Genomic DNA, 25,651 nt, shown 5'->3' with positions numbered 1-25,651 from the left:
TGACAAAGTGAGAGAGAGGCATGGACATATATACACTATCAAACGTAAGGTAGATAGCTAGTGGGAAGCAGCCGCATAGCATAGGGAGATCAGCTCGGTGCTTTGTGACCACCTAGAGGGGTGGGATAGGGAGGGTGGGAGGGAGACGCAAGAGGGAGGGGATATGGGAACATATGTATATGTATAACTGATTCACTTTGTTATAAAGCAGAAACTAACACACCATTGTAAAGCAATTATACTCCAATAAAGATGTTAAAAAAAAAAGTTAAAAAAAAATAAAAAATAAAATGCACTAATATAAAAAAAAAAGAAAAATATATAGAGGCAAAAATCTTCAACAAATACTAGCAAACTGAATCCAGAAGCATAATAAAATGATTATACACTCTGACCAATGGGATTATACATCCTGACCAAACCATCCTGATTTATCCCAGGAATGGAGAGTGGGTCAACATACAAATATCAATGTAATACACCACATAAATAGAATGAAGAGGAAAAAAAAAAAACTCACCTCAACTGATGCAAAAAAAAGCATTTGACAAAATCCAACACATTTTCATGATAAAAACACTCAACAAACTAGAAATAGAAGGGAACTTCCTGAACATAGTAAAGAGCATCTATGAAAAACCAGCAAGTAATATCATACTTAATGATAAAAGACTGAAAGTTTCCTCCTAAATCAGGAACAAGATAAGAATGCCAGTTTTCATGACTTCTGGTCAACATTGTACTAGAAGTTGTAGGTATAGCAATTAGGCAAGAGAAAGAAATTTTAAAACATCCAAATTGGAAAGGAATAAATAAAATGATCTCTATTCACAGACTATATGATCTGATATATAGAAAATCCTAAAGATTCCACACACAAAAAAAAAAACTATTAGAGTTAAAAAATGAATTCAGCAAAGTTACACAATACTCACAAAACACAACACATAAAAATCTGTTGCATTTCTATAACTAGTAATGATCAATATGAAAAAGAAATTAAGACAACAATTCTATTTACAATAGCATCAAAAAGTATAAAATTCTTAGGAATAAACTTAACCAAGGAGGTGCAAGACTTACACAAGAAAAACTGCAAAATATCACCGAAAGAAAGTAAATAAATGTAAACATATCATGTTCATGGATTGGAAGGCTTAATATTGAAAAGATATCAATACTACCAAAGTGATATACAGATTCAGCATATAATCCCTATCAAAATCTCAATGGCCTGTTTTGCAGAAATGGAAAACCTGATCCTGAAATTCATATGGAATTGCAAAGGGCCAGAAATAGCCAAAGCAATCTTGAAAAAATAAAAACAAGGCTGGAGGACCCAAAATTTCTTATTTCAAAACTTACTACAAAGCTATGGTATTGAAAACTGTGGGGTACGGGCATAAAGATATATACATAGATCAATGGAATAGAACTGAAAAATAAACCCTATGCATCTATGGCCAGTTAATTTTTGACAAAGGCATAGGGTTATTCATGGGAGTAGGAATAGTCTCTTCAACAAACAAAGCGAGGACAACTAGGCATGTTCCTGTAAAAGAATGGAACTGGACTTTTACTTCATACCATATATAAACTGTAACTCAAAATAGATCAAAGAACTAACATAGAAGAAAACAAAGTGGTAAGTCTTCGTGACCTTGGATTCGGCAATGGTTTCTTAGATATGACACCAAAAACACAGGGAATAAAAAAAAATAGATGAATTGGACATCATCAAAATTAAAAATTCTTGTGCATCCAAAGATACTATCAAATGAATGAAAAGACAACTCACAGAATGGGAGAAAATCATATTTCTGATAAGGGTCTAGTATTCAGAATACATAGAGAACTCTTACAACTCAACAGCAAAAAGAAAAAAAAAAAACAATTTAAAACTGGGCCAAGACAGGGAGATCAGCTTGGTGCTTTGTGACCATCTAGAGGGGTGGGATAGGGAGGGTGGGAGGGATTCAAGAGGGAGGGGATATGGAGATGTATGTATAGCTGATTCACTTTGTTATAAAGCAGAAACTAACGCACCATTGTAAAGCAACTATACTCCAATAAAGATGTTAAAAAGAAAGAAAAAAATTAAAATGGGCCAAAGATTTGAATAAATATATATCCAAAGAAGATACACCAATGGCCAACAAGCACATAAAAAGATACTCAATATCATTAATCATTAGGGAAATGTAAATCAAAATGACAATGAGATCCCACTTCATACCCATGAGGATTGGCTAGAATTTTTTTTCGAAAATTGACAAGTGTTGGTGAAGATGTGGAGAAACTGGAATCCTCATACATTGCCAGTGGAAATGTAAAATGGTACAGCCAGTGTGGAAAAGAGTTTGGTGGTTCCTCAAAAAGTTAAACATAGAATTACCATATGACCCCAGAAATGTCACTCCAAGATATATACTCAAAAAAAAACCCCAAAAATAAGTGATTCAAAAACTATTACTTGCACACAAATGTTCATGTCAGCATTATTCACAATAGCCAAAGGGTAGGAAAAAACCAAGTATCCATCCATAGATGAATGGAAAAACAAAATGTGGTGTTTCCATACAATGAAATATTATTCAACCGTAAAAAGGAATGAAGTATTGACACTGCTACAACATGGACGAACCTTGAAAACATGCTAAGTGAAAGAAGCTAGACACAAAAGACCACATTTTATATGATTCCATTTATATAAAATATCCAGAATTGGCAAATCCTTAAAGACAGAGGGCAGATTAGAGGTTGCTAGGGATTGCGGAAAAGGGAATTGGGAGGGACGGCATAATGAGGTTTCCTTTTGGGGTGACTAAAATGTTCCGGAACTCGGTAGTGGTGGTAATTGAACAATACTGTGAATGTACTACATGCCACTGGATTAACTTTAAAATGGTAAGTTTTGTTTTGTAGATTTTACCACAATAAAAAAGGAAAGAGAAGAGCTATACAAAGAAACTGTAAGGAAAAAGAAAAGGAAAGGGGAAAACAAAAGCTTTCTTAAAAACCCTTAGAATAAAACAATTCATGAGAATAAATGAACACTATGATCAAAATCAGCAACAAATTACTAAAGTTAATGAAGCCATCACTTCCACAAACAAGACACACATGTAGCAATCCCAGGGTCAAGCAAGAGAGACCAAGACAACAGAAACAGCTGAAATGCAGGTAGCAGTGCTAAGAAAAACAGAAGCATCAAACTATGAAAATGGTTTCCTGTGGGAAAGGAAAAGGGAATGGGGATTATAGGTGCTCCTATCTTACTACAGAATTCACCTTAAATTTAATGATTAACCCTACACCATGTGAAGGTATAATTTGATTTAAAAGTAAATGTGAAACAATAAAATAGCAAAACAACAAAAACAGCCCAGACTCTTTTGGTACAATCACCTCTAAAACTATTTCTTACTCATGCAAAATAACAACAACATCTTCATTTTTTATTTTTACTCGTTAATGACCATTGACACAAGAAAGAGTTTATTCAAATATTGACCCATATAGAAAGTATGGAAAGAACAGTTCAAATTAAACTATTAGTTTCATTCTAGATAGCTCAACCTCTTCTGTGACGTATGTGGGCTGAGTACACAGGTTGTAGTAAATCAAACACCCAGGACCACATGGAAGGGGTATTGTGTGAAGATCAAAGATACTCAAGGACCCTTTTTTCTAACTGTGACTTTATTCTCTGTCTCTACCCAGTTCTAGTCAATCCCTCTGTACCTCCAGTCGTTGGTTCCATGGACATCACTAAGCATCTGAAGTGCAAGGTGCTGGGCTCACATCAAGTCTTGCCTTTGATTGCGAGTCTTTGTCTCTAGTTTAACAATGTGACCCGGGTCCCCCCTGCTTCATCTTTGCTACCTCTGTTTCTCCCTAGATCTTGATCTCAATGTGTCCAGCCAAGACATAATAATGTGATGACAACTTCTTCGCCTTCCTTTACTTGATCATTTATTTTTCCCTTTTTGACCTTGACTTTCAGGCTCATCTGTTAGAGCCTCAGACAGAAAGGCACAGCCCTTGCTCCTGGCAGCCATGAGTATACAAACAGCAAATGCTGGTCATCCAGTACTTCTCTCCAGCTGTTGTCTCTTACTGTATTGCAGTTTTATTGGTGTTTTAACCCACTTGAGCAAAAACTGCCATGAATTACTTTTGATTGATCTTCTACAGGACACGTTGCTATAACAGGAAGCACTCAATTCCATAGATTGCATTCATTCCAAACTACCTACTAGCTGTATCCCTTATATTACCAGGTTTTACTCAGTTTTATTACTTACAGTAAATATGTCTTCATGGCCATGAAATCGAGCTCCATCTGTTCCATAAAGATATATGGGGGCTGAACTTCTATGATGTCCATAAAATATAATATAAATCTGTGAGCTTGTCCCAGCATTTGGCAAGTCACTGGTGATTATGGAAACTTTCCATTTACCACCTATAAGAAGCACAAATAACACAGAGAATTACAACAACTTATAAAAATGGAAGACTCAGAAGAACAGGTCATCATAAAGCTGGGAGAGTTTAGGCTTCCCTGATGGCGCAGTGGTTAAGAATCCGCCTGCCAGTGCAGGGGACACGGGTTCGAGTCCACATGCCGCGGAGAAACTAAGCCCATGCGCCACATCTACTGAAGCCTGCGTGCCTAGAGCCTGTGCTCCACAACAAGAGAAGCCACCGCAATGAGAAGCCCACGCACTGCAAGGAAGAGTAGCCCCCGCTCGCCACAACTAGAGAAAGCCCACACGCAGCAACGAAGATCCAACACAGCCAAAAATAAATACAATTTAAAAATAAAATTAAATTTTAAAAAAAATTATAAAAAAATGAATATCCTTTCTAAAAATAAATAAATACTCAATAAAATGACTATGTCCTACAGTGTAACTGGGAGAATATTTCTAGAAGATCTTTAATAAAGTTGTCATAGTTGATCATGCCTGGACAACAAGAGAGTCACTATATAAGTTCTCTTAAGTTCCCAGCATTTTAACAAAATATCTCCAATAGTCTTAGCTCTGACATATAACACTGGGTTGGCCCGAAAGTTCATTCAGGTTTTTCTGTAACATCTTATGGAAAAACCCAAACAAACTTTTTGGCCAAACCAATCTGTGCATTCAGAAGTATACCTTTTAAGATCTTTTGAGTTTAGGTGTTTATTTTCCAAAATTAAAAATTATGTAATAATTTATATAAACATAAAAATTGGAATCAGATAAGTTAGGAATTCAAAAGTCATCTGGTATAATTTCTTCACTTATTGTTTTAAGTATTCCTAATTAATAGATAAATTAACCTGAGTTCCACAAATGTTAAATAAATTTTGTATCATCCAGCAACAAATAAAAACAGTGCTAGAAAATGTATGGTTCCTGGTGAACATAACTGAGATTAACTAAACATCATAACACATTGATAGTGGTATGATATTACTTCCTACAATTTTAATTTAATTTTGCCAGGTTTCTTTGGAGTGAACATCAAGAGTTGATCAGTAAGAGAACTGAAGCAATGAGAAATTATGGTAATACACTCAAGCTGACATTAAAGAAGAAAGAATATGATGCATAAAATTCAGAACTATGGACTTAAATAACATTCTACTCTTTAGGCTGTGATTTTCTCTCTCCCATATTTGAACTGAAGTGTATTTTCCCATCTTCATCCTTCAAATAGCAATCAAATTCTAGATTTAAATTTTACTTATACGGTACAATAAATATATGTTAAATGAATGTCTATTTTTTAAAATCCACTTTAAAACAGGAAATTCTACTTTATTTTTCCAACACATAGTAAAAAGCCATGTTAGGCCACCAAATCATCTTGGTAGACGATCAGTTAGTAAATAAAAACATCATTTTAAAAAATTGAAAGAGATGAATAGGCTATCTTTAACAATAGCAGAAGCAGTTAAATTGCAATTACAAACTACAGAGCTGGGAAAATCCTAGCTGTTTTATGTAGAATAACTAGTATGTTAGTGCTTGTTTGAATAAAATGAAATAAAGCTCTTCAGCTTTTTCTCTCTTAGAAATGCAGCAAAAGAGTTCAGGGGAGAATCAATACTTGCTAAATGTACAAGGACCAAATCAATAGGGAAAGAAATTGCATTTTCCAACAACTAAGACAGAAAAGGATGAACTGTATAGGAATAGAAATAAAAATGAAAATAATTAAATATGATGTCTGTTTACCACATGTTTTTAAACCATTTACCTCTTTAAATCATTAAAACCTTAACCTTGGGAGGAAATGTTGTAAAAACTGGAGCAGAATCTAAAGATCATGAACCGAGATTCATCTTTTTGTTCATATCTTCAGTCAATCGATAACCAACAAGTCACTGAGTCACTACTGGGTGTCCAGTGTCATGGGCAGTAGTTGGAAATCACAGAATGATGTCTTGGTCCTCCATTAGCCTATAATCTATATGAGGTAGGAAGGCCAACACACCAAAAAGGAAGAAATATCAGAACATTCTTAAGGTAGGATTTTGGTGAAGTGGGCCCAGGTCACAGAAAAGTTAGCAAAACTAATTTTTTTTTAATTAAAAAAAAATAACTGGCCAAAAAAAAAAAATCAATAGAAATTAAACAAAGAAGGTACAAAACCTTGTCCTATAATCTTTGTAAAACAGAAGAGAAGAGTGAGACACAATTTCAGGAATTTATAGGGCACCTAACACAGCTTCCTCAACAACATTATGGGAGAAAGAAGGTGAGTAGATAAAATTCTAAAAACCTTGTTAATATTCATACCCTATTAGGCTCCAATTTGAAAGAGTGGGTTGAAGGGGTGAGTAAATGGGCTGGAGAAAGACAGGATGCAGGGAGTGGATAAATAGCTTGATAAAAGATTCAAATTACCATAACATACGCAAAATAACTAGAAAATTTCAACAGCCCTTTATCTTTTAAAAAATAATTATTAAAATTTATAGTTAAGTCATTTTCACAAAGAACTACAGGCCCAGATGGTGAATTTTCTACCAAACCTTTAAGAAACAAATAATGCCAATCCTACACAAATCCTTTGGAAGAGTTCCCAACTCATCATGTGAGATGAGCATTACTCTGATACTAAAACCAAACAAAGGCATAAAAAGAAAACTACAGAGAAATAACCTTCATGAACATAAACGAAAATATTTTAACAAAAAATATTAGGAAATCAAGTCAACCACAACCTTCAGGTTTATCTCAGGAATGCAAAGCTTTTTAACATTTAAAAATCAATGTAATTCACTACATTAACAGAATAAGAGAACATGGATCTGATCACCTCAATAGATATCAAAAACAAAGCAGCTGGCAAAATGAAATACCCATTCATGATAGAAACTTATTACTGGAAATGATGAAAATGAGAAATACTCTTATTAGAAACTCAAGTAAAGGCAATTCTTGTTATAAAGTGACAGAGAACTTCACTGAATTATGCTCTATTATTCAGTGGGGGAAATAGTACTTATAGGTGATGAACGTACATGTTTACCTGAGATTTCCAGTCAAAATGTGGAAGGTGTGCCCTGGTTTCTCCTTGCTGCTTATGGTAAAAGTTCAAGAGGAAAGAGATAAATTGAGGAAGAAATTGTTAAGCAAAAAGGAACCAGCACTTGATGATCTGGAAAATTCTCAACCTATCCAGATATCCTGTTCTGGAAACAGAGCCAAGGGCCTGTGACTTAGGATCCACTCAGCCATCTCAGCAGAAGCCAGGAATACAGACGGAGTTTTCCAGGAAGAGATCCGTGGAGAACTCTTGTGTCTAATGATGTGAACACCCATGACATCCACTGAAGACCAGCAAGGTTTTCAAGAATTTCATTCCAGCAGATGAAAAGGGCAGAAATGGGATGAAATAAAGGAAGAATGACTCTGAGGGCAAAGACGGTGGAGTCACTGCCCTGGTGGGCTGAGGGGGCAGGGCTTCCACCCTGGGGGGCCATGAGGAGGGGGCTGCTGCCCCAGCAGGGCCCAGAGAACAAAGCAGTAAACCACAGGGGTTTATTCCAGGCCCTTAAATCTAATGGAATTTGCCCTGCTGGGTTTCAGACTTGCTTGTGACATGTGACTGCCTTTTTCCTTTTAATTTCTCCCATCTGGAATGGGAATATCTAGTCTATGCCTGTCCCGCCATTGTAATTGGGAAGCAGATAACTTGTTTCCTAGTTTCATAGGTCTGTGAATGGAGAGGAATTTGGGCCCGAGATAGATTACGCCCAGTGTCTCACCCATACCTGATTTAGATATCAGAAATGGGATTCCAAACTTTTTGAGATGATTATATATTATATGATAAGTGATATTTTGGACATAAGTTGATGCTGGCATGATTAAGACTTTGGGGAATGTTGGGATGTGATCAATGCATTTGGCATACGAGAAAGGCATGAATTTCCAGAACCAAAAGGAGAACTATTGTGAGTTAAACTGTGTCCCCAAAAAGATATGTTCAAGTTCTTATTCCTGGTACCTGTGAATGTGACCTTATTTGGAAACAGGATCGTTGCAGATGTAATTAGTTAAGGTGAAGTTACACTTGAGTATGGCAGGCTTAGTCTTTTAAAAAGAGAGAGGAGACACAGAGACAGAGACAGCGAGAAGAATGCCAGCAGAGATTGCAAATACACAGCTGCAAGCTGAAGAATTCCAACTTCTAGCATCCAGAACTATGACAGAATAAATTCCTTTTTTGCAAGCCATTCTATGTTAATTGTTGCAGCAGTGTTCGGAAACTAATATAAAAAGTGACTATATATGCAAACTGTGTTACCTAAATGAATACAACTCAGCAATTAAAAGACATGAACTACTGATACATAGAAAGATTTGGATGAATATCAAGCTTTATGCTGATTAAAACCCTAGTCACAAGAGTGTACACTTTACGATTGCCACAACAAGTTCTAGGAAAGCAACCTTATCTGCAGTAACAAAAAGCAAATAAGTAATTTCTTAGGGCCAGGGATGGTGGAATTTTCTGCAAAAAGCGTGAAGAAACAATTCGGAATCATAGAAGTATTCTACGTCTTGACTGAAGTGGTAGTTCTACAGGTGAACCTGGTTGTCAGCTCATCACACTGTAGACTTAAAATGTGTGCATTTTGTTTATATAAATTATACCTGAATACACTTGATTGTTTTAAACAGCAAATAAACAAACACTTGTAAAAGCCATAACTTAAACTGGTTAAGTTGGGGGTAAAAAAAACCTGCCACACAAATGAAAAAGGATTAATTTCTGTCATTTGCAAACAGCTCATACAATCAATAAAGCAAAATTAAACGTGCATTTCACAACAGAAAAAATGGGCAAGAATACGAATAAGAAACTCATTAAAACACACACACAAGTAGCAAAGAAACTGAAAATATGCTTAACTTCGTTGTAACTAAAGAAAGGCGAATCAAAACAAAACATGGCTTTTCATCTATCAGATTGGCAAAATCTTTAGGTTTAGAATATCTAGTGCTGTGAGAGTGAGCCTTCTCACACACTGTTTGGCCTCATGTAGTTTCCTGTACCCTTTTAGAAGGGCAGTTTGTCAATATCTATGAAAATCCACAATTCACATACCCTTTGATCTAACAGTCTTACTGCTGTGATCTACTGTACAAATATACTCACAAAGATACCAAACTATGTGTAATAAGAACATTTTTCAAAAGACTCCTTGGAAGAGTGAATATATCATATATCTTTTACCACAAAATGAGTCAAAGAAATAATGAAACAGCCACAGTGAAATGCTACACAATACAACAATGTTAAAACAATAACTAGAAGATGGCAGAGGAGTAAGACGTGATCACCTTCCTCCCCAAAATACATCAAAACTACATCTACACGTGGAACAACTCCTACAGAACACCTACTGAACGCTGACAGAAGACCTCAGACTTCCCAAAAGGCAAGAAACTCCCCACATACCTGGGTAGGGCAAAGGAAAAAATTAAAAACAGAGACAAAAGAATAGGGACGGGACCTGCACCAGTGGGAGGGAGCTGTGAAGGAGGAAAGGTTTCCACACACTAGAAGCCCCTTCGCGGGCAGAGACTGCGGGCGGCGGAGGTGGGAAGCTTCGGATCCGCGGATGAGAGCACAGCACAGGGGTGCGGGGGGCAAAGCGGAGAGATCCCCGCACAGAGGATCGGTGCTGACCGGCACTCACCAGCCCGAGACGCTTGTCTGCTCACCCGCCGGGGCAGGCAGGGGCTGGGAGCTGAGGCTCGGGCTTCGGAGGTCGAATCCCAGGGAGAGGACTGGGGTTGGCTGCGTGAACACAGCCTGAAGGGGGCTAGTTCACCACGGCTAGCCGGGAGGGAGTCCAGGAAAGAGTCTGGAACTGCCGAAGAGGCAAGAGACCATTGTTTCAGGGTACGCAAGGAGAGGGTATTCAGAGCACCGCCTAAACGAGCTCCAGAGACGGACACGAGCTGCGGCTATCAACACAGACACCAGAGACGGGCATGAGATGCTAAGGCTGCTGCTGCCGCCACCAAAAAGTCTGTGTGCGAGCACAGGTCACTCTCCACACCCCGCTTCCGGGGAGCCTGTGCAGCCCGCCACCGCCAGGGTCCCGTGATCCAGGGAAAACTTCCCCAGGAGAACACACAGCACACCTCAGGCTGGTGCAACGTCACGGCAGTCTCTGCCGCCGCAGTTCGCCCCGCATTCTGTAGCCCTCCCTCCCCACGGCCTGAGTGAGCCAGAGCCCCCTAATCAGCTACTCCTTTAAGCTTGTCCTGTCTGGGCGGGAACAGACGCCCTCAGGCGACCTACAGGCACAGCCGGGGCCAAATCCAAGGCTGAACCCCAGGAGCTGTGCGAACAAAGAAGAGAAAGGGAAATCTCTCCCAGCAGCCTCAGGAGCACCAGATCAAAACTCCACAGTCAACTTGATGTACCTGCATCTGTGGAATACACGAATAGACAACACATCATCCCAAAACTGAGGCAGTGAGCTCTGGGAACAACTGTAGACTTGGGTTTGCTTTCTGCATCTAATTTGCTTCTGGTTTTACGTTTACCTTATGTTAGTATTTAGAGCTTATTATCATTGGTAGATTTGTTTATTGATTTGGTGCCTCTCTTACTTTTTTTTTTTTTTTTTTTGCAGTACGTGGGCCTCTCACTGTTGTGGCCTTTCCCGTTATGGAGCACAGGCTCCGGACACGCAGGTTCAGCGGCCATGGCTCACGGGCCTAGCTGCTCCGCGGCATGTGGGATCTTCCCAGACCAGGGCACAAACCCGTGTCCTCTGCATTGGCAGGCGGACTCTCAACCACTGCACCACCAGGGAATCCCCTTTTTTTTTTTTACATATATTCTTTTTTCCTTTTTCTCTTTTTGTGAGTGTGTATGTGTATGCTTCTTTGCGTGATTTTGTCTGTATAGCTTTGCTTTTGCCGTTTCTCCTAGGGTTCAGACTGTCCGTTTTATTTGTTTTTTTTGTTTTTCTGTTTTTCAGTATAGTTTTTAGTGCTTGTTATCATTGGTGGATTTGGTTTGGTTGCTCTCTTCTTTCTTTCTCTCTTTTTTTAATTAATTTTTTATTTTAAATAATTTTTTTCTATTTTAATAACTTTATTTTTATTTTATTTATTTTTTCTTTCTTTCTTTTTTCTTCTCTCTTTTCTTCTGAGCTGTGTGGCTGACAGGGTCTTGGTGCTCTGGCCGGGTGTCAGGCCTGCGCCTCTGAGGTGGGAGAGCCAAGTTCAGGATATTGGACCACCAGAGACCTCCCAGCCCCACATAATATCAATTGGTAAGAGCTCTCCCAAAGATCTCCGTCTCAGCGCTAAGACCCAGCTCCACCCAATGGCCAGCAATCTCTAGTGCTCCATGCCAAACAACTAGCAAGAGAGGAGCACAACCCCACCCATTAGCAGAGAGGCTGCCTAAATCATACTAAGTCACAGACACCCGAAAACACACCACCGGACACAGCCCTGCCCACCAGAAAGACATGATCCAGTCCCACCCACCAGAACACAGGCACCAGTCCTCTCCACCAGAAAGCCTACACAAGCCACTGAGCCAATGTCACCCACTGGGGGTAGACACCAAAATCAACAGGAACTATGAACCTGCAGCCTGCAAAAAGGAGACCCCAAACACAGTAAGTTAACCAAAATAAGACAGAGAAATACACAGCAGAAAAAGGAGCAAGGTAAAAACCTACCAGACCAAACAAATGAAGAGGAAATAGGCAGTCTACCTGAAAATGAGTTCAGAGTAATGATAGTAGAGATGATCCAAAATCTTGGAAATAGAATGGAGAAAATACAAGAAACATTTAACAAGGATTTAGAAGAACTAAAGAGCAAACAAACAATGATGAACAACACAAAAAATGAAATTAAAATTTCTCTAGAAGGACTCAATAGCAGAATAACTGAGGCAGAAGAACGGATAAGTGACCTGGAAGATAAAATAGTGGAAATGATTACCACAGAGCAGAATAAAGAAAAAAGAATGAAAAGAATTGAGGACAATCACAGAGACCTCTGGGACAACATTAAACCCACAAACATTCTAATTATAGGGGTCCCAGAAGAAGAAGAGAAATAAAAAAGGACTGAGAAAATATTAGATTACAGTTGAAAACTTCCCTAATATGGGTAAGGAAAAAGTCAATCAAGTCCAAGAAGTGCAGAGAGTCCCATACAGGATAAAACCAAGGAGAAACATGCCAAGACACATATTAATCAAACTATCAAAAATTAAATAGAAAGAAAAAATATTAAAAGCAGCAAGGGAAAAGCAACAACTAACATACAAGAGAATCCCCATAAGGTTAACAGCTGATCTTTCAGCAGAAACTCTGCAAGCCAGAAGGAACTGGCAGGACATATTTAAAGTGATGAAAGGGAAAAACCTACAACCAAGATTACTCTACCCAGCAAGGATCTCATTCAGACTCAATGGAGAAATTAAAAGCTTTACAGACAAGCAGAAGTTAAGAGAATTCAGCACCACCAAACTACCTCTAAAACAAAGGGTAAAGGAACATTCTCTAGGCAGGAAACACAAGAGAAGGAAAAGACTTACAATAACAAACCTAAAACAATTAAGAAAATGGTAATAGGAACATACATAGCGATAACTGCCTTAAAGGTAAATGGATTAAATGCTCCAACCAAAAGACATAGATGAGCTGAATGGATACAAAAACAAGACCTGTATATATGCTGTCCTCAGGGGACCCATTTCAGACCTAGGGACACATACAGACTGAAAGTGAGGGGATGGAAAAAGATACTCCATGTAAATGGAAATCAAAAGAAAGCTGGACTAGCAATTCTCATATCAGACAAAATAGACTTAAAAATAAAGACTATTACAAGAGGCACAGAAGGACACTACATATGATTAAGGGATCAATACAAGAAGAAGACGTTACAATTGTAAATATTTATGCACCCAACAGAGGAGCACCTCAATACATAAGGCAAATGCTAACAGCCGTAAAAGGGGACATTGACAGTAACATAATAATAGTGGGGGACTTTAACACCCCACTTTCACCAATGTGAAAGATCATCCAAAATGAAAATAAATAAGGAAACACAAGCTTTAAAGCATACATTAAACAAATGGACTTCAATGATATTTATAGGACATTCCATCCAAAAACAACAGAATACACTTTCTTCTCAAGAGCTCATGGAAAATTCTCCAGGATAGATCATATGCTGGGTCACCAATCAAGCCTTGGCAAATTTAAGAAAATTGAAATCGTATCAAGTATGTTTTCTGACAACAATGCTATGAGACTATATGTCAGTTATAGGAAAAAATCTGTAAAACATACAAACGTGGAGGCTAAACGAGACACTGGGCTTCCCTGGTGGCGCAGTGGTTGAGAGTCCGCCTGCCGATGCAGGGGACACAGGTTCGTGCCCCGGTCCAGGAAGATCCCATATGCCGCGGAGTGGCTGGGCCCATGAGCCATGGCCGCTGAGCCTGAGTGTCCAGAGCCTGTGCTCTGCAACGAGAGAGGCCACAACAGTGAGAGGCCCGTGTACCGCAAAAAAAAAAAAAAAATACACTGCCAAATAACCAAGATTTCACTGAAGAAATCAAAGAGGAAATCAAAAAATACCTAGAAACAAATGACAGTGAAAACACGACGACCTGAAACCTATGGGATACAGCAAAAGCAGTTCTAACAGGGAAATTGATAGCAATACAATCTTACCACAAGAAACAAGAAACATCTCAAATAAAAAACCTAACCTTACACCTAAAGCAATTAGAGAAAAATACCCCAAAGTTAGCAGAAGGAAAGAGATCATAAAGAGCGGAACAGAAATAAATGAAAAAGAAATGAAGGAAATGATAGCAAAGATCAATAAAACTAAAAGCTGGTTCTTTGAGAAGACAAACAAAATTGATAGACCATTAGCCACACTCATCAAGAAAAAAAGGAAGAAGACTCAAATCAATAGAATTAGAAATGGAAAAAGAGAAGTAACAACTGACACTGCAGAAATACAAGGATCATGAGAGATTACTACAAGCAACTCTATGCCAATAAAATGGACAACCTGGAAGAAATGGACAAATTCTTAGAAAAGCACAACATTCTGAGACTGAACCAGAAAGAAATAGAAAATATAAACAGACCAATCACAAGCACTGAAATTGAAACTGTGATTAAAAATCTTCCAACAAACAAAAGCCCAGGACCAGATGGCTTCACAGGCAATTCTATCAAACATTTAGAGAAGAGCTAACACCCATCCTTCTCAAATTCTTCCAAAATACAGCAGAGGGAGGACTACTCCCAATCTCATTCCACGAGGCCACCATCACCCTGATACCAAAACCAGACACAGATGCTGTAAAAAAAGAAAACCAGGGCTTCCCTGGGGGCACCATGGTTGATAGTCTGCCTGCCGATGCAGAGGACACGGGTTCGTGCCCCAGTCCGGGAGGATCCCACATGCTGCGGAGCAGCTGGGCCCGCGAGCCATGGCCGCTGAGCCTGCGTGTCCGGAGCCTGTGCTCCGCACGGGAGAGGCTGCAGCAGTGAGAGGCCCGCGTACCACAAAAAAAAAAAAAGAAAAAAAAGAAAACCACAGGCCAATATCACTGATGAACATAGATGCAACAATCCTCAACAAAATACTAGCAAACAGAATCCAACAGCACATTAAAAGGATCATACAGCATGATCAAGTGGGATTTATCCCAGGAATGTAAGGATTCTTCAATATATGCAAATCAATCAATGTGATAAACCATATGATCATCTCAATAGATGCAGAAAAAGCTTTGGACAAAATTCAACACCCATTTATGATAAAAACTCTCCAGACAGTAGGCATAGAGGGAACTTACCTCAACATAATAAAGGCCATATATGACAAATCCACAGCCAACATCGTCCTCAATGGTGAAAAACTGAAACCATTTCCACTAAGATCAGGAACAAGACAAGGTTACCCACTCTCACCACTATTATTCAACATAGTTTTGGAAGTTTTAGCCACAGCAATCAGAGAAGAAAAAGAAATAAAAGGAATCCTAATCGGAAAAGAAGAAGTAAAACTGTCACTGTTTGCAGATGACATGATACTATACATAGAGAATCCTAAAGATGCCACCAGAAAACTACTAGAGTTAATCAATGAATTTGGTAAAGTTGCAGGATACAAAATAATGCACAGAAATCTCTTGCATTCCTATACACTAATGACGAAAAATCTGAAAGAGAAATTAAGGAAACACTCCCATTTACCACTGCAACAAAAAGAATAAAATATTTACCTAAGGAATAACCCTACCTAAGGAGACAAAAGACCTATATGCAGAAAAGTATAAGACACTGATGAAAGAAATTAAAGATGACACAAAGAGATGGAGAGATATACCATGTTCTTGGTTGGAAGAATCAACATTGTGAAAATGACTCTACTACCCAAAGCAATCTACAGATTCAATGCAATCCCTATCAAACTACCAATGGCATTTTTCACAGAACTAGAACAAAAAATTTCCCAATTTGTATAGAAACACAAAAGACCCCGAACAGCCAAAGCAATTTTGAGAAAGAAAAACGGAACTGGAGGAATCAGGCTCCCTGACTTCAGACTATACTACAAAGCCACAGTAATCAAAACAGTATGGTACTGGCACAAAACCAGAAATATACATCAATGGAACAGGATAGAAAGCCCAGAGATAAACCCACGGACATATGGTCACCTTATCTTTGATAAAGGAGGCAAGAATATACAATAGAGAAAAGACAGTCTCTTCAATAAGTGGTGCTGGGGAAAGTGGACAGCTACATGTAAAAGAATGAAATTAGAACACTCCCTAACGCCACACACGAAAATAAACTCCAAATGGATTAAAGACCTAAATATAAGGCCAGACACTATAAAACCCTTAGAGCAAAACATACACATAACACTCCATGACATAAATCACAGCAAGATCCTTTTTGACCCACCTCCTAGAGAAATGGAAATAACAAAAATAAACAAGTGGGACCTAATGAAACTTAAAAGCTTTTGCACAGCAAAGGAAACCAGAAACAAGACGAAAAGACAACCCTCTGAATGGGAGAAAATATTTGCAAATGAAGCAACTGACAAAGATTAACCTCCAAAATTTACAAGCAGCTCATGCAGCTCAATAACAAAAAAACAAACAACCCAATCCAAAAATGGGCAGAAGACCTATATAGACACTTCTCCAAAGAAGTTATACAGATTGCCAACAAACACATGAAAGGATGCTCAAGATCACTAATCATTAGAGAAATGCAAATCAAAACTACAATGAGGTATCGCCTCACACCGGTCAGAATGGCCATCATAAAAAAATCTACAAACAATAAATGCTGGAGAGAGTGTGGAGAAAAGAGAACCCTCTTGCACTGTTGGTGGGAATGTAAATTGATACAGCCACTATGGAGAACAGTATGGAGGTTCCTCAAAAAACTAAAAATTGAACTACCATACGACCCAGCAATCCCACTACTGGGCATATACCCTGAGAAAACCGTAATTCAAAAAGTCATGTACCACAATGTTCACTGCAGCTCTATTTACAATAGCCAGGACATAGAAGCAACCTAAGTGTCCACTGACAGATGAATGGATAAAGAAGATGTGGCACATATATACAATGGAATACTACTCAGTGAAATTGAGTTATTTGTAGGGAGGTGGATGGACCTAGAGACTGTCATACAGAGTGAAGTAAGTCAGAAAGAGAAAAGCAAATAGCATGTGCTAACACACATATATGGAATCTAAAAAAAAAAATTAAAAATGGTTCTGAGGAACCTAGGGGAAGCACAGGAATAAAGACACAGACATAGAGAATGGACTTGAGGACACGGGGAGGAGGAAGGGTAAGCTGGGATGAAATGAGAGAGTGGCATGGACATATAATACACTACCACGTGTAAAATAGATAGCTAGTGGGAAGAAGCCGCATAGCACAGCGAGATCAGCTCGGTGCTTTGTGTCCAGCTAGAGGGGTGGGATAGGAAGGGTGGGAGGGAGATGCAAGGGAGAGGAGATGTGGGGATATATGCATATATAGCTGATTCACTTTGTTATAAAGCTGAAACTAACACAATATTGTAAAGCCATTATACTCCAATAAAGATGTTAAAAAAAGAAAAGGAAAGAATGACTAAAGCAAAATATGGCACAATTTGAATACTGCATTCTCAAGTTTGTAAGTAAAAAGGATATCCACAGATACACTTACACATGCTAACAAATGCATTTAAAGTTTAGGGGGAAACTGGAACTATCTTGGAGTAGAATTTAGAAGATGGAGCTGGAGGCAGGTTGGTTTTTCATTTTATTTTTGTCTCTTCTCTTTTTGAGTTTTATCATGTGCCATATTTCGTTTACCTTCTTAAATAGGCAAATATGTAAAAGGAAAAACAGATACAACTTTAAATAATGAATTGTCTGTTATAGGTGAAGGGCTCTTTAGGAGTATCAGGATATAGGAAAATTGCATCTGAACTCTTCCAAAACAAAATGTTTTGAACCTGTGGTTATGAAAGTCCTCTCTAGAATTATCCTTTATATTTTCAGAGTTCCCTATCATCACTTGCCAAGTGTTCTTCCCAGTAAACTATAAGCAATTCACAGACCAAAAGTAAATAAATAAATATAAATATATTAAAATAAATTATATATATAGTGACCTACAAGCAGTGCCAAACAGGAAAGACAGAAGCACTCCTAGAAGCCCCACATAAAATTGTATATCTCTGGCCACAGAACGACACGACTTTAAAATTTTTTTTATTTTATATTGGAATATAGTTTTTTTAAAATGTTGTGTTAGTTTCAGGTGTACAGCAAAGTGATTTAATTATACATGTACATATATCTATTCATTTTCAAATTATTTTCCCATTTAGGTTATTACAGAGTACTGAGCAGAGCTCCCTGTGCTGTACAGCAGGTCCTTGTTGGTTATCTGTTTTAATATAGCTGTGTGTAGCTGTCAATCCCAAACTCCCAATCTATCCCTCCCCCACACGCTTCCCCAGTAGCCATAAATTCATTCTCTAAATCTGTGAGTCTGTTTCTGTTATGGAAATAAATTCATTTGTATCATTTTTTTAGATCCACGTATACGACTTTTCCATTAATTTGTATAGTAGTATTGTGAGGAGTAGAGAACGGGAGAACCTTTGAGGTCCATGCTGAACCACCTTGAGATTCACACTTAGAAACTATGTTTTAGATGAGGTAACAACCTCTCCATCTCAGTTTCTTCATTCAGAAAACAGAAGTTATACACTCAGGTTTTTATGAGAGCTATACAAGATTAAAATTTGTTAAGCACGTAGTACAGTATCTGGTGCATGAAAATCACTTAACAAAGGAAAGTTATTGTCATTGTAATCTCTGTAGAATTACCTCTTTTCTATCAAGTAGACCACACCTTCGCAGCAAGGGCATTATCACTCCCAAAGGAGGAAAACTGGTTCTTGGAGGGTGAAAAGCTTAAGTATTGCAATGGTGTGTGGCTCTTCTAAACTCGACCCTACACAACAAAATAGTATTCCTTAGTACTTAATTTCTCTCACTAGTAGAAGGCAATAAGGAAAAAAAAATAGTTGGGGAAGAATGAAATAGGCTAGTAACTTGCTTAAGAATTATGTATAAATGCTGTTATCAACTTTATACATTTCAAAGAATAAAATGTTTACATAAATGGAAGTTAATCTCCTGAAGTACGAAGTTAGGGAAATAGTGCCTGTTTCTGTCTACACACCTGAATGATCGCAATTCGTGCACATAGCAGTAAGAAACATGAAAGAAAGGGGATCAGCCTCAGGACATAGTTATGTATGTCACTGGATGACAGTGGTGTCTATAAGGAAATTTATATTGGTGGGCCAAATATAAACCACAAATATTTGTGATTAAACCATTGGAAATCTTATTCCAAGCAAGGCAACAAAAAGAGTGTTGCATCGTATTTACTACCGTTTGAAGAAGACTGATTGTGTGAAATCAGAAGTAGCCGTAAAATAAATAACTTCTGAGTAGTAGGAGACATAGAACTAATGGAAGAGAAATGTTTCTCTAGTCCTGCCAGAAAAGCCTTTCTTTTAGCTTTCTGCCCCTAAGTAGCAAAACGCCACTGTGAACGTCCAAAACAATGATGGACGGCTTGACACATGGGGAGGGTCACTGTGTGTGGTTCTCTGTGGCACTCGTCTGCACACTGCCTCTGAGCACTGAGCTGACTGGGCTCCCGTATCTCTTCATGGTTTCTATCTACACCCAGAGTATAAGGCCCAAGGCTACTTCCCTGGCTGCGTACTTGGCAGTGGTGGAAAACTCCAAGCGAGGCACTCAGGGCTTTGGTCTCCAGCTGGTTGAGCAGGTCTTGAAGAGGGAAACAAAAGAAGATAGACGAACAGAGCAATTTTGAAAGAGAACAAAGTTGGAAAATTTTGCACTAACTGGTTTCAAGGCTTATTATGAAGCTACAGTAATCAAGACAGTGTGTTTTGGCATACAAATAGACACACAGATCAATGAAATAAAAGAGAGAGTGCAGAAACGCTCCCACACATGCATGGTTGAATGATTTTCAACAAAACTCTAGACTTTTCAATTCCAAATTCCAAGTATTTCAATGGGAAAAGAATAGTCTTTTCAACAAAGGGTGATGGAATAAATGGATATTTGTATGAAATAAAATGAGCCTTGGCCCTTTCCTACTACCATATAAAAAAATAACCTTAAATGAGTCAAAAGGACCCAAGATAAGAACTAAAACTGTAAAACTCCCACAAGAAAACAAAGAAAGTCTTATCATTGGGCAGAGATTTCTTAGATAGGACTTGAAAGATATAAACCATATATCTTATAAAATATATGAAAAGAAAATAAATAGAACTTTACCATAATTTAAAACTTCTGCTAATTGAAAGTCTCACCAATAAGAAAATTAAAAATCAAGCTACTGACTGGGAGAAAATATGTGCAAAACATAGATCTGAATACGTTATACCCACAGCGCATAAAGAATTCTTACCACTCCAGGACTGCAAAGACCCAACAGAAAATAAGATCTGAAAAACACTGTGACATAAAAGACATATGAATGGCAAACATCAATAGTTATTTGGGAAATGCAAATTAAAACCACAGAGATATCACTAAACACAAACTAGAATGGTTAAAATTTAAAAGATGATAACACCAAGTGCAAGCAAGAATACAGAGCAACTGGAAATCTTATACATTGCTGGTGAGGATGTGAAATGGTACAGCTACTTGTGAAAGCGGCTGGCAATTTCTGATAGAGTTAAATATACAATTACCATACATCCTAGCAATTTCACTGCTAGGTGAAATAAAAACCTAGGAGAAATAAAAACCTATGTCCTGTAAAAAGACTTGTACATGAATGTTTATATAATTTACATTCATAATAGCCAAAATCAAGAACTAACTCGTGTCCTTTAATCAGTGAATGGATAAACAAATTGTGGTATATCCACATAATGGCATACCATTCAACAAAGAAGAAAAACGAACTGTTGGTTCAAACAACAATATTAATGAATCCCAAAAGCATCTTGCTAAGTGACAGAAGCAGACATCAAAGATTACATATCAGGCTTCCCTGGTGGTGCAGTGGTTAAGAATCAGCCTACCAATGCAGGGGACACGGGTTCGAGCCCTGGTCCAGGAAGATCCCACATGCCGCAGAGCAACTAAGCCCGTGCGCCACAACTACGGAAGCCTGCACGCCTAGAGCCCGGGCTCTGCAACAGGAGAAGCCACCACAATGAGAAGCCCAGGCACCACAACAAAGAGTAGCCCCTGCTCGCCGCAACTAGAGAAAGCCCGCATGCAGCAACAAAGACCCAATGCAGCCAAAAATTAATTAGTTAATTCGTTTTTTAAAAAAAGATTACATATGATATGATTATATTTACATGAAATTCCAGGAAAAATACCATAGCAACAGAAAGCAAATCAGTGGTTTCCAAGGGCCTGGCAAAGGGGAAGGGGACTGATGGCAAAGGGGCACAAAAGAACTCTTGGGGGTGATGGGCATGTGCTATACCTTAATAATAATGGTAGTTATATGGCTGCCTATCTCAAAAGCCATTAAATTGTAGACTTGAAATTGAGGGGTTTATTGAATGTAAATTATATCTGAATAAGGTTTATTTTTTTAAATGATTAAAAAGGAAATACAAAAGAAAATTAAGAGATTAAATCAGAGGTTCATCATCTTTGGAGGATATTCATAGTAGGATTTCTAAAATGAAAGAACAAAGAAACAGAAGGGGGGGGGGAAATCAAAGAAATAACATAAAACAAATTCCAGAACTGAAGAATATGGGTACTGAATGCTTAGCATAAAAAATGAAAAAAATGCCTAAATCAATGTGCCTCTATGTTAAATTTCAGAATACCAGAATACAGGGAGGGTCCTAAAAGCTTTTGGGAAAGGGAGGGTGGGGAAGTTACACACATAGAAGCAGTAATGAGAATGGCTTAGCACTTTTCACACTGGGATTAGGAGATAGAAGACAAATGAAAAAATGTTATTTCCAACATGTAATGTTATATCATTTTTATCAATTAAGCATGAGAATAGAATAAAGGCAGTTCCAAACATTTAAGACACGAAAAGTTCCTCCATGCATTCTTCCTTATAAACCATCAGAAAATTCGTTCCATCAAAACTGAGGCCTAAACTAATAGTAAGATACGGGTTTCGGAAACAGGACATCCAATACTGAGAAGGAAACGAGATTCCCAGGATACTGCGGAAGGAAAGCTTCAAGCTGATGGCTGTTCAGCAGGCCTGGAGATCAAACAGTCCGCTTTGGATGAGAAGGGGTCCGGTGAGGTGGGAGGGGGCTTTATGAAGAATGTCTCCAAGACAACTAATGTCCCCAAGGGAAAAAAAAATGGTCCAATGGAAGAACTGATACGCACTTCTATGATGACAGGGATTTTCCACCGTGGAAAAGGGTTTGGTAATGAATGAGCAGTGGTCAGGTTTAAAGTTCAGGGAAAACAAAGAATAGTTCAAGAAAGGAAATATAGTCCGAATATACTAAGAGGCTCATTTCAGGGATAATATTCGCATGGTAATTAAAATAAAAATTCAGAATAGTGTTTGTTTTTTTAATTGTAACATTATTGGGAGGAACAGAGACAGGAAGTAGAAGGTGGGAGGTGGAGGAGATCAACAGACAGACAAAATCTAAAATTGAAAAAATACCAGTATCTTAGACATACATAAACAGAAGAAAGAGCTAAAAGTTTTAAAGATAAATGCCTCTGTGGAGTGGAAATTATATGTAAAGGGTCAGAAAGTGGTCTACATTTTTTTTATTTTGAGCCTTGTACTTCTGCCTGATTTTTAAAAACTATGTATACATGTATAATTTTAATTAAAAAATTAAAATGCAAGGGGAAGGATTTGTCATCCAAAGAAGTAAAACTTCTGAGCCGGACCACCTGCCAGTGCAGGCCCACCTCTGGCGCTAGTTCCTTTCGCCCGGCAGAAACCAGCGGGCGCGGCTGCACGCGGTGCCTGCAGCGTCTGCAATTAGGCAGTCACTGTGGATGGACCCCATTCCCACCCCACTCAAGATCACTCAAGGTTTACGTCAGTTCCATCAAGACACTCCACATTCTTCATATCAGTCAGCTTAAGCCCATCTGTTGACCCCTGTCAAGGTCTACATTATAATTACGCCTGGTGGGCTGCCAATCAAGCCACCTTCCCTGTGAACCTCCAGAAGGAAGAGAGCACCACCCTGAACCCCCATAAGGCCATCCTATACCATAACCTCTGGAAGGGGGAGAGGGGGAGCGTACGTTCTGTGAAACGCAAGAGAGCTCAGCGTGCACACTGGTGCATACGAATGGGTGAATAGGGCCAAAGTAAGGAAAGGCACAAACAACAAAACTAGGGCTTCCCGTTGGCCCAAGTCATTCTTCACGTAATTACTTTACCTTTTTGACTGAGAATTTCCACTGTCTAATCGTCCTGTGTTTACATGTGACTGTAAAAGAGTTCCCGATATCATACAAATGATGTGGAACTGGGGCTCCAGATCACGACGGCAGAGCGGGAAGATCCTGCGCTCCCCTGCTCGCACACACACCAAAACTAAAGCTACACACAGCGATTATCTCTGAGAAAGACCTGGAGGCTAGGGGGACAGGTGTTCGACAACGAAGGGTATAAATAAGAAAAGGCCACTTCAAGACAGGTGGGAGGGGCAGAGATGCGGTCTAGTCAGAACCCACCCCCCAGCCCTCGTGTGGCGACCCCCAAGTGTGAGGGACGTCACAGCCGTGGAGGTCCCCCCGGGGAGCAAGGGGGTCCAAGCCTGGATCGAGCTCCCGAGCCCAGGGAAACCGCCCCAGGAAACAAGCCCTCCCCACGCCTGGTTTTTAACAGCAGAGCTGACACCCAGGAGAAGCCAGCCTCTGCTCTTGCGGCGCTGGTCCAGGTCCCGGCACCGAGGAGGCATTTTGAAAAGCGCTGGGCCCCGCACGGAGAGCCCCTGATGGAAGCTGCCTTCAGGGGGGCCGGATGGGGCGCACCGCCTCCGGGGGCCGCAAAACGTACCCGGTGCTCCGGGCCAAGCTCTGGGCCTCGAGCCTCAGCCACTCTCGCCAGAGCCTCTCCGCCGTCTCACGAGGCAGCTCCGCACGGGGCCCCATTTTACGGATGAGGAAACCGACAAATCGAGCGCCGCCCGCATGGACCCCGGCGTCAACACCCCAGTCTAAACGTTGAAAACGGGACACGGGTTGCGTGTCACTGAAAGGTGAAGAGGTAAGACGTCTGACAGCTTCATGTGAGAGCGACCCCTACCCGCCGGGCCAACAGCTCGCTAACTGAGCTTCCGCTCGACGTAGGGGTCCGTCTGCTCTTTGCTCCCACTCTCCCCAGGCTTTCCTTGGCGCCGGCTCCGAGGAGTCTCGACAGCCGGCGTTCCCCGTCATAGCCCCTCCATTTGCGAACTTAGACTCCTTACTAACAGTGCCTTTCCTTTCATTCCGAACACTTCTATACCTCCGGGCTTTAAGACCTGGGGCTGCCTGCACAACTGGGTCCTCAGCTCTTTGAAGCAGCAGCAAACAGCCCCCGGACTGTCTCCCCCCACTCCCGTCCGCCCGCCCGCCTGCCCGCCCCGGGCCTGAGGCGCTGCAGGTGCTCCCGCGAGCCCGGGAAGCCTCCCCCCGAGGTGGTCTTAGCTCCCGGCCGCACGGGGCACAGCTGCCATCTGGTGGGCGCAAGCGGGAACTGCATCAGCCCGCCCTGGGGACATTCCCCTGAACCAGCAGGCTAACGCCCCTTCCTCTGCCGCCAAGCACTTATCTCGAAGGCGGGCAGATCTGGGCAATATTCTTAAATTCCCTCTAATGTCTCATTTGGTCTTCTAAATTTCACAGCCTTTCAAGGTTTTTTTTTAATGTAAGCCTTGTGAAAAAAAATCCTTTGAATGTTTAAAAAAAATCATTTTCACGTTCTTTTAAAGATGATTGGAATATTGCTTCAAAAAATATAAGAAACTTAGTTCTATCCCTCAGCATCTTTACACATCTTTCTACATGTATGGATTCGAAGTTAATAAAGAAAGAGCGCTCAAAAGCACTTCTTATCCATTCAACACACATTTACGAGGTGCTTACCACGTCCCAAGTAATATGCGAGATCTGGGATATCAACATGAGTAAGACCTGGTTCCAAAGCTCAGACAGAATTCAATGCCTCCGAACATGTTCATTTTAGACAAGTACATTACACAGTCGTGCATTACCCATTCATTTCTGTCACTCCCTATTTCTTCTTCCCAATATCGTCTGGGTCTCCTAGGACATCATTTGATGTAGTATTACTAAAAACCATATGCTACATTTTCCTAAAAACAACTCGTTGTTGTGAGTGATTTCCCCAATCTCCTTGGTACATCTAAATATCACTCCTTCCAAATTAAAAAGAAAAATAATTTCCTTGTCTCTCTGCTCTGGGGAGAGTGCTAATAACTTTTAAAACATCTTACTCCTTCTTCCTCACGTGAGAAGAATAAAAATGTAGTAAAAGTAGC

At 39.6% G+C, this 25,651-nt stretch overlaps 1 pseudogene; it reads right to left on the bottom strand.

Moving 5' to 3' along the window:
• Positions 1–24,067, bottom strand: part of LOC132593804 (uncharacterized) — a 102,973-nt pseudogene extending 78,906 nt beyond the window's left edge.
• Positions 24,068–25,651: the final 1,584 nt, after the last annotated feature.

The sequence above is a fragment of the Globicephala melas genome, chromosome 17, assembly GCF_963455315.2.
Source record: "Globicephala melas chromosome 17, mGloMel1.2, whole genome shotgun sequence".
NCBI classification, from domain to species: domain Eukaryota; kingdom Metazoa; phylum Chordata; class Mammalia; order Artiodactyla; family Delphinidae; genus Globicephala; species Globicephala melas.
This window is presented reverse-complemented; position numbering and strand designations above follow the sequence as displayed.